Source organism: Balaenoptera acutorostrata, chromosome 21 (assembly GCF_949987535.1).
Source record: "Balaenoptera acutorostrata chromosome 21, mBalAcu1.1, whole genome shotgun sequence".
In the NCBI taxonomy this organism is placed as follows: domain Eukaryota; kingdom Metazoa; phylum Chordata; class Mammalia; order Artiodactyla; family Balaenopteridae; genus Balaenoptera; species Balaenoptera acutorostrata.
In genome coordinates, this window is record NC_080084.1 from 39,856,366 (window position 1) to 39,867,278 (window position 10,913).

Consider the following 10,913-nt stretch of genomic DNA (forward strand, 5'->3'; position numbering starts at 1 on the left):
CTTTTAAATATACTAGAAAGGGAAACTCATCTAACTTGTCTCTATTTCACACCTAGGGAGAAAGAGATCCCAACAGACAAAAAGACCATAGAATGTGAAGGAGATCCTGATACTTACTTTGGTGATTTTTGTTCCTTTGTTTGGATATCTGTACACCTATCCACCTCAGAAACCTCATAATTCATTACTATTATCGTCGTGCAAACGCGAGAAGGGTTTCTCATCCGAGTATGTCCATCCTTATGGTGTAAAAAGTAGCAAAGGAAACAGGGTGCATGTGCCCTTTCTCTCTGGCCCTTTTGTACTTTTCTGAGTGGCTTCCCACTCAAATTGTTCATTGTGACCCAGCCACTTCTTTTTTAGATTGTGTTCTTCCAGTTTTGAGATATAACTGATATACAGCACTGTGTAAGTGTAAGGTGTACAGCAGAATTATGTGACTTACACACATCATGAAATGACGACCACAATACGTTTAGTGAACATCCGTTATCTCCTAGAGATACAACATTAAAAAAAATGTTTTTCCTTGTGATGAGAATTCAGGATTTTCTCTCTTAACAGCTTTCATACACAATGTACAGCAGCAGTATTAATTCTATTTATCATATTGTACCATATCATATACATCCCTAGTATTTATTTATCTTATAGCTGGAAGTTTAGATTTTTTTAAATATCAGATCTTATTTTTAAGAAGTTTTTTTTTTTTTTTTTTTGGCCGTGCCGCGCAACACGTGGGATCTTAGTTCCCCGACTGGGGATTGAACCCGCGTCCCCTGCAGTGGAAGAGCGGAGTCTCAACCACTGGATGGCCAGGGAAGCCCCTAAAGCAGTTGTAGATGTGCAGAAAAATTGAGAGAGAAGTACAGAGAGTTCCCATATTATCCCTCAATTCTCTCCCCCTAGAAGCCATGCACACAAATTCTCCTATTATTAATATCTTGCATTAGCGTGACACGTTTGTCACGACTGATAATCTAATATCGATATGTGATTATGAACTCAGGTCTGTAGTTTGCATTTGGGTTCACTCTTTGTGTTGTACATTCTGTGGGTTTTGACAAAAGTATCCAGCTTTATCATTAAGAGTAGTTTCACTGCCCTAAAAATCCACCTGTTCATCCCTCCCTCCCGCCTCACCCCTGGGCACCAGCCATATTTAAAATCACACTTTGCACCAATTTTCATGAGACTTTCTGCTGAGAGTCTCTGTTTGCCTCACATGTCCTTGTTTAAATCCCAAGAGAGGGAGGGGGTGTCGGCAGGACGGAGTGAACTCTGGTTCTCCTGCTGAAGTTTCTCCGTGAGATCCATATACCAGGCGATGGGAACCCTGAGCCAACTTGGGAATCCTTTCTTCTGTGTCATTGGAAAAAATTGTTATTTGAAAAGAAAAAGGGGGGTGGGGTTATGTATTCTTCTGTCACCGTTCCAGGAGGGTGTAATGCAAGTAAATGTTCAAGTGAAAAATTACTGTATTTAATGTATCAAATGATCAGATTTTTTTTTCTCCATGTGGTTCTCAGTCGTAATAAGCTCTTCCCCGCGCCCTCCTGGGACTGTGTCCTGAGTCCACGTCCTCCTGGCTTCCTAGCCCTGAGCAGAGCTTCCTGACATACTGGAGGAAGGATGGGTCCTTAAGACGGGGACTGAGGAGCTTGAGCCCCTGGCTCGTCCCGGTGACCGAGGTTCCACGCAGCCCGTTCCCAGTTCTGGCGATGAGGTCACTGCCTGACAGCCCAGCCCCCTGAGGACAGGTGACCTGCCTTGCTCCGGCGGCTCCCCTCTCGCGGTCCTGCCCGGGTGACTGGGGTTCTGTCACCTGCTGACAGTCTCTCCCTGCTGCTCACTTAGACCCCCACTCCTGGCGCCCCTCACTGGCTCCTCTGAGCCGCCAGTGGTCCCCACCGCGGGCTCGTCCCCTCGCTTGCTCACTGCCTCTTGGAAAACCTGTGGCCTTCCCTCCCTCCCATCATCACCTGCCCCAATTACTGCGCAACTGTGAGTCCGCACCGTGTCTCCAAAGCTGTAGCTGGCCTGTCGCCCCAGCACCTGCCCCACCCCCGCAGAAGATCTGAGTCCAGGGTCTGGAACTTGGCAGTCTGCCTCCCCTGCAGCTGGCCTGACCGTGATCAGCCCTACCCCAAGATAAGAAAGCTTCTGAGGATCACTCTGTGGCCCGACCGTAGGGGCATCATTCACAGGGAACCCAGAGGATGGGGCTTCCAGGAGCTACACAGCACGACCCCTGCCGGGCAGACTACTGGGCACGATAACAGTAACCGGAGGCTGAGGTCACGGGAGAGCAGGCAGTCAGGGCTGGCCTCTCGGAAGGGCAAGACTTGAGCTGCGTTCAGTGATGGGAAGAGCTGGGGGAGGGAGCTCCCATCCAGGAAGGAAAAACAGCAAGTGCGGCAGCCTTGGGCTGGGAAGGAATGTTCGAGAAACAAAACAGAGGCCAGCAGGGTCAGAGCATCAGGAACAGGAGGTTCGGAGGGAGGCTGGAAACGTAGCGGCGGGTGGAGTCTGCAGAGCCCCGCGTGCCCGCTTTAGCTCAGTGTGACTCAGGCCGGGATCCTGGCGAGGCCGCAGAGTTGGGGAGCCTGCATTTCCATCCCGGTTCTAGCTCTGAAGCTGCAGGAGCCTGGGTAAGTGGACGGTTCCAGAACAGAGGACGGTAAGCTCTGCCGTTCTTCAGCGACCGGTGCGCGAGGCTGCTCTCCCGCGGCCGCAGATTCACACGGAGCTCCAAGGCTCCGAGCGCACGGGCACCACGCTGGCACCTAAGCGCCTGGCACCTGCCCTGCAAGGCCGCCGCCGCTCCCGCCGGAGCGGAGGGCCCCCGACCGCAGCCGGCGGGCACAACTCCCTCGGCCGGCGAGCAAGGCCACGGTCGCGCCCAGGAGGGGACAGGCGGGAGGAGAGGGCCGTCCCAGGCGGGGCGCGCGCCGCACACGGCGAGGCGCCGAAGAGCCTGAACGGAAACATCGTCCCCGCCGCGCGGAGCGAGCGCGCGGAAGCCCGCGGGAAGAGCACCGGCCCGCAGGCCCCGGCTGACTTCCCGGCGGGGCCGAGGCGCCCCAGCGCTCGCGGGCGCCAAGTGCACTGGCAGCACCCTCGGGGCTGGGGCAGCTCATGCGCTGCTCGCTCAGCCGGGGCCCCCAGGCGGCAGGGACGGGCGGGGGACCGACTCTCGGGACCCGCGCCGGCTCTGGTCCCGCGTCCAGGCCGCAGAGCCCGGAGCGCTGGGCTCAGGCCCGGGCCTCCCGCCCCGCGCGCACCGCCCAGCCGGGCCTCTGCAGCCCGACGGCTCTGTGACGCGCGACCAGCTCCTCGCCGAGTCGCCTCCGTGCCGCGCGCCACCGCTCGGGAGAAGGCGCCGCGCCGCTTTCCAACCGCTGCTTTTCGGTCGCTGTTCGGGGGCTGGGGGCAGGCTCGTGCCACGGCGCGGCTCCGTGCCTCTTTCCCCGCGTTTCGCCAGCTGGACCTGCCCTTTGGAACCTTCCCTCCCGGGGGCCGCTTAATCCAGACGCGCGGTGCAGACGGACGTTCACGCCGGGCAGCGGAGCGCTGGACTTACCGACAGGCGCGCCTCTGCGGGCACGTCTCTGAAGCCAGTGCACCGTCCCCCCACCGGTCCTGGGTGTGACGTGGGTCACAGGCTGCGGTCAGCCTGGCTCGGCGAGCGTCACCGGGGGTACAGCAGGAAAGGGACAGGGCAGGGTGCAGCGGACTCGCCCTGCTCAGCCTGTGATACTTGCGAGCTACGTGGACACTCCGCCGTCCTCTCGCCCAGCCCGGCTTCGCCCTGGGGAGTCAGAGCCGCGGGCGGACGCACCGCGAGCAGCTTGCCCTGCCCTCCATTTCTGGCTCGCAAAACAAGTCAAGGTCACAAAACAGGCAGAGGGCACGCTCACAGTATGGAGTTCCTCCTGAACAATACTTTCCCGGTTCATTTTATTAAGAAAACTAAATCGTTGATCCATTTGAACTCTCATTAATAGATCTTAATGTTGCTTATTATAAGAATGCGAATTAATCATCGGGTTTTTAAAAAATTAACCAGCCAATGGCTAACAAATGAACTGTAAGTAATTAAGTCTGATATTCCTAGAGAGGGACCACCGGGGGTGCCACATGAGAGACCCTGTTCTTATTTTGTTTGGTTTTAAACGAAAGGAGCCCTTGCTGGCTGCTGGCTCGCGCCTCCCTGGCCCCCTTCCAGAAGGCAGCGGGTCTCTGCGGAGGCAGCTGACCCGGCGGGCGGCGATCTGGAGGGTGGCCGGCTACCTGGGCTTCGGGGCCGAGTCCGTGACCTCGGCCTCATTAGTCGTGGCTCTCACCAGCCGCGCTAATCAGTGCCGACCTGTGTTGTCCAAGTGGTGGTGATGCCTGTCGCTTATCACCTCTTCGAGGGCTGCCGCGGGTAATTAAAAGCTCTAACTCTACCAAGAAGAGGGCCAGTCAGCCTCGTGGGAGTTAGACAGAAACACCACCGTTCCCACTCAGTGAGAAGGAAGCAAGGAACAAGCAGGCCCCAGAAAGCGGTCCCAGTCTTCATTAGAACTCAGGGCATCAAGGAGAAGAAATGCTAAAGGTCGAGCTTTTAAGATAAAAACAGAGTTTCGGTAAACTTGTTGTCTGACGCCATGAGTTCGACAGCTGCCCAGTACTTAAAGGGTCTTTCGAATGAGGTCAGTTGTGGTATTTATACAAGCGATTTGTGGATACTGTAGCATGAAAGGAGTCAACATGTGGAAGATCTGCATAACTCAGTGAGCCAGGATTTTCCAAACGACCAAGGCATGTTATAACAGCACGCACGGGTAAAGCATCAATTCAAAGTACAAGATAGGCCAGTGGATTTCAATGTAAGATAACAGGAAATGGTCACTGACGTGGCGTTGTATTTTACATAGCAGCTATGCTTTAAGAAACTATCACATCGACGTCTGGTGGGTATCAAAGAAGAGTATTTACAATTTTCTGAAATGGCTATTAAAATACTCCTCCCTTTTCTAACTACCTATCTGCATGTGGCCTGATTCCCTTCATATACTTCCACCAAAATAACGTATCACAACACACAAAAAGCACTCTAGAAATGACAATCCAACTGTTTCCTATTAAGCCAGACATTTAAAAGAGTTGCAGAAATGTAAGACCATGCTACTCTTTTCACAAAGTATGTTTTGTTGTTCTGGAAAATAGTTATTTTCACAAAAGTATGTTATTTATGTTAACATGTAACGAGTTTATTATTTTAAATCAATTAAAATATTTTTCAAACTTCTGTTTTAGTTTCTAACGTGGTTAAATATCAATTGCAATAACCCACATAAACAAAAGTGGTAAAGGGGCCCTGACACCAAAAAATTTGAAAATTGCTGCATCTAAGGAATCTTAGCAGGCAGCCGGGAAAAGGGGCTCTCTGAGGAATCAGTGCCACTGTGGAAATGTTCTAGATTAAAGAGGCTAAACAGACATGACAATTAAATGTAATATCAAACCCTAGACTGGATCCTGTACTGAAAATGTTACAAAGAAAGTTATCGGGTCAATTGACGAAACTGGAATATGAATGGTAGGTTAAAGTATTGTAACAATATTAACTTTACTGAAGTTGATAAGTATACTGTGGTTATCTATGAAAATAGCCCTATTCTTGAGAAACACACACAGTACTTAGGGGCCAAAGGCTATGATGTAACTTACCTTCAAACGTTGTATGAGTGTATGTGTGTGTGTGTGTGTGTGTGTTTCTCTTTTATAGCTCTGTCCAAATAAGGAACTAAGATTTTCTACACAAGAGTTTGGAAGTCAATACAAAAGTCCACAAAATTCCCGTGAAGGAGGTATCACTTTTCAACTCAATACTTGAACACCTAGTATGTGAACAGCAGTTGAGTAGAAATTACATAATTAGACCATTATGCAATTTCTCCAGTAAGTCCCAAATCATTAGTAACATCTGCTACCAACCTCCTTCTCCCTTGCAGCCTTCGCTACAGAACTTGGAATGCAAGCACCCTGACAGCCTCCCTTGCAGCTAAGGGGACCACTGACCCACTTGTGGCCAACGAGACATAAAGGAATATTAGCTGGGAGCTTCTGGGAAAGTTTCTGCTTTCCTGATAAAAAGGACAGGCAAGAGGGGAGAAGTCTCCTGCTTACCCCACCTCCCATCTCCTCCTTCTTGTACTTAATGGGGACACTTGGCGCTTGACAAAACAAGCTTTAAGACATAATGCTAAAGAAAGCCAAGTAAAAATAAAGAAAAAAGCCTAGATCTTTGCCGACACCATTGAGTTGCTGAACTGACTCCAGCAAATGCAGTTATTATGTAACAAAAATATATTGTTTGCTTAAGCCGCTGAGAGTCAGGCGTCTGTTACTTATAGCTGCATACATCACTGATGACTGCTTCTTCAAGAAGAACAGGGGAAAGGCAGGAGAATGAGCACAAAAGGCTGCACGCCACACATCACTGTGCAGGGGAAGCAATTCAGTAACAAAATGCCCATCTAAAACCCGGACCGAATGGCATTTTGAACAATACCAAAGATGTAACAATTTTCATTAACAAAAGTTAAAATAAAGCATCCCTGCAACAGTAAGCAGTCTATAGTGATTTAAGACCTGTAAAGGTCAAGGCATCCTCTAATCAGAAGGGTTTAAATGGAAACATCATCTCCAGGGTCCTGGCAAGAGCGTATATTATTGCCAACCTCCTAATCCAAAACCATATTATAAGAATGCTTTAACTGAAACACAGAAGCTAAAGATAAGACATTTAAATAATAATCTTGCTTCTCTCTCAAAGATAAATGTGCCCGTTAACCCCGGAAGCTAACAGGAAGATTTCTTTCTCTTGCATTCTGTTTGACCATATTTCTTCAGGCTGTTCATGAGGAAATCGGCATGGAAAAAATGATTTAGGAAGCTGGCTCCTCATCAGCTGCTTTACTGAATTAAAGTGCAATCAGGTCCATAACTTTTAAATGGAAATATTAAACACATCTACGTAAGGTACGATTCAAAGATGTGGGTGGAATGGAAGGCAGTGGATACAAAGATACACGAGACACACATGCTCTTGTGGAGTTAATCATCCTGTTAGAGCAGGAAGAGATCATTGTGAAAAGTTAAATGAAATGTCTCAATAACAGTTCTAGACAGTAGGAGAGATGTCATAAAACTGTGCACGATTCACTGCCGAAAAGATTGTTGCTGACAATAACTGCTGTAGGATTTCAGAGAAGAAATAGATCAGTTCCAGCTGAGGAAGGCCTGGGGAGTCTTTACAGAGAAGGCAGGATCCCAGCTCAGTCTTGAAAGAGACATAGAAAGCTGTGCGCGAGCAAAGGAAGCACATGACGAGCCTCTCAGAAAGGCTGGTTTACACGCACAAAAAAACGCGAGGAATGTTCCAGGATGTTTGGGTGACTGGTGGAGGGAAGGAGGCAGTCAGGGACCCACGTGGACGATGCCAGGTTGTAGAGGAACATTAGACGTTCAAAAGAAAATGGAAGCCGAAAGGTGGAAACAATCCAAGAGTCCATCAACAGACACATGGAGAAACAAAATGTGATGTACAATGGAGTATTATTCGGCTTTCAAAAGGAAGGAAATTCTGACACGTGCTGCAATACGGACAAACGTTGGACACTGTGCTAGGTGAAATAAGCCAGTCACAAAGAAAAAATTCTGTATGATCCCACTTATGGGAGGTAGCTGGATTAGTCAAAATCAGAGACAGAAAGCAGAATGCTGGTTGCCAGGGGCTGGCGGGAGAGGGGAATGGGGAGTTACTGTTTAACAGGCACCGAGTTTCAGTTTTGTAAATGAAAAGACTTCTGGAGCTGGATGGTGGTGATGGGTGCACCAAAAATGTGAATGTAGTTAGTTATCACTGAACGGTATATTTGAAAATGGTTAAGAGGGTAAATTTTGCTATGTATATTTTACATTTAAAAAATGTATTTAAAAACAGAGAAAGGCTAGCAGCTGGCAGCTGAAGATACGGACTGGGCTTCAAGAGGGAGCGCAGGGCTGGAAGGAAGAGATCTGCTTGGCAGTTGGCCTCCAAAAATAAGGGCAGCGTCATTTTCAGGCTCCAGGCCTGGGAGATCCATGGGCTCCACCGAGCAACTCTGCTACTGAGTGATGCGCAGGTGGCGTACACAACTCTTCCCCAATTTTCTTTGGAAATACTGAGCTCAGTTTAATGAAAAACCTTTAAAATCTTTTAAAATAACTGACCTTGGCAATGGAGTAAGAGCCAGGCATCTGCACACACCCACTTCTGACCCCTGCCCTCTCCCCACTGGCCTCACCCAGATGGATATGGACACTGCAGACAACTCAAGCCCAGAGAAGATAAACTGTAGGTCGCGTCAGCAGGCCCTGGCAGGTGGCGAGTGTTATTTAGCCTGAGGCTGGCAAAGCTGGGCTTCACCTGACAATTCTGTGTCTTCCAACTCTAAACGAGGGAGCATTGCAGAACCCACCTGATGCTTGGTTAGGCACTCAATAACGATTGGGAGATTCGTACAGTCTGACGCTGCCCGTATTTTTGGAGGCCAATTGCCAAGTAGATCTCTCCCTTCCAGCCCCGCGCTCCTGCTTCAAGTCCGCTCCGTACCTTCAGCTGCCGGCTGCTAGTCTTTCTCTGTTTTTAAATACATTTTTGGAATTAATGGCTTTTTTTTTCTTTTTTTTTAAATAAATGTATTTATTTTTATTTATTTATTTTTGGTTGTGTTGGGTCTTCGTTTCTGTGCTAGGGCTTTCTCTAGTTGCGGCAAGCGGAGGCCACTCTTCATCGCGGTGCACGGGCCTCTCACTATCGCGGCCTCTCTTGTTGCGGAGCACAGGCTCCAGACGCGCAGGCTCAGTAGTTGTGGCGCACGGGCCTAGTTGCTCCGCGGCATGTGTGATCTTCCCGGACCAGGGCTCGAACCTGTGTCCCCCGCATTGGCAGGCGGATTCCTAACCACTGCGCCACCAGGGAAGCCGAATTAATGGCTTTTGAATTTAATGGCTTTCGACCTCTCCAACAGTCCTGAAAAATCGGCCTAGCTCTAGGTCTTTCCAGAATTCTTGGGCACCTCTCATCTAAATGGGATAAGCCTTTCCCTCTAAATGTGATCCCGATTCCAGAAAGTCCTGGGCCCAGGGTTCTTTTGCTGGCTTCTGCCGATGCTAATCCCCCATCACCATGGTTCCCTGGCAGGAGGTAAGCAGGCAGAGCACAGGCTCTCCCACAGACAGCCTGGTCCTCCCGCGGAGCTTAAGGAAGCCCTCCTGACTGATGACTTGTGCAATCTACCACGTTCAGAGTAGCCTCACTTTAAAAAACAAAACCAAGTGAACTATCCGTGTGAAAAGTTCTCACCCGTGTCACTCACAGGAAAACTACCTGCCCTGCATTCTCGGGCTCTCCTTCTGCAACAATCGATTCATCAACCTAAATATTTTTAATCCTCAAGTGGATATAGACGTTGGAAGATCAGAACTTAGGCCTGGAATAGATGAATTTTAGATCACTGGTCATATAGGCCTAAATTGTTATTCAAGCTCTTCTCAATTTTTCTTTTTATGCTTGTTCCCTTATTTTGCTTCATTTTTAATTTAGGAGGAAATGGCTAATATCGTAGATCACTTCCACTGCTGGATCTTGTTGGGCTTCAGAAGTCTTTAAGGATTGATTCGTTGAAAAAGAAGAAAAAGCATAAAATGTGTCAGGGAAACGGAATTCCTATCATTTCCCTCAGAAATTTTGCCTTTGAAATGGAGTTCTCCCACCAACGGTTCAGTGAAAGATGGTTTCCTTATTGTCATCTATTACCCATGACAGGCAGCAACACTGCCTCGGATACGACCGCCGTTCACCACAATTATCTAGCAGAGACTGCAAGGCAGAAGAAGGCTCGAACTGCCTTTCTTCTGGAACACTGTTCCCGAAGGCAATAGTTCAGAGCAAACCTCTATTAACTGGAGCGTTGATATCTACACAGTTCTCTGGCCAGAAGATTCCACTACGCCTATAGTGATACGGGAAACTAACACGTAATTACTTACACTCCAGTCACCAGGAAGTCAAGCTCAGCAACATGGTCTATATGTGGAAGCCTGATATACCCACACCGGGGGGATCACCACCACATACACAACTCACCGGACTGTCAAAAGACGTGCTTCTTTCTTAGCAAGGATCCTCCCCGTTAACCTCCTCCCAATAAGGAAAAGAAAAAAAATTTTTTTAAACTAAAACTCAACGTAACAAAATGGGACAAAATATAAGATAGTATCAAAGTTAAATAAATTAGATGCACTGTAGTCTTCCCTTGGTATCCTGGGGGACTGGTTCCAGGACCCCCGTGGATACCCAAATCCGCCGGTGCTCAAGTACCTTAAATAAAATGGTGCAGTATTTGCATATAACCTACGAATATCCTCCTGTATAGTTTAAATCATCTCTAGATTACTTATAATACCTAATACAATGTAAACGCTATGTAAATAGCTGTACACAATATAAACACTATGTACAGACAGACCTTGGAGATACTGCCGGCTCGGTTCCAGACCACTGCAATGAAGCAAGTATCACAATAAATCAAGTCACACACATTTTTTGGTTTCCAAGTGCATATAAAAGTTATGTTTACGGTAGTGTATTAAGTGTGTAACAGCATTATGTCTAAAAAATGCACATACCTTAATCAAAAAATACCTTATTGCTAAAAAATGCTAACCATCATCAGAACCTTCAGTGAGTCATATAATCTTTTTGCAACAGTAACCTCAAAGATCACGGATCACCATAATAAACGTTAATAAAAAGTTTAAAATACTGTGAGAATTATCAAAATGTGACGCAGATGCTGCTGAAAAAATGGCGCCGA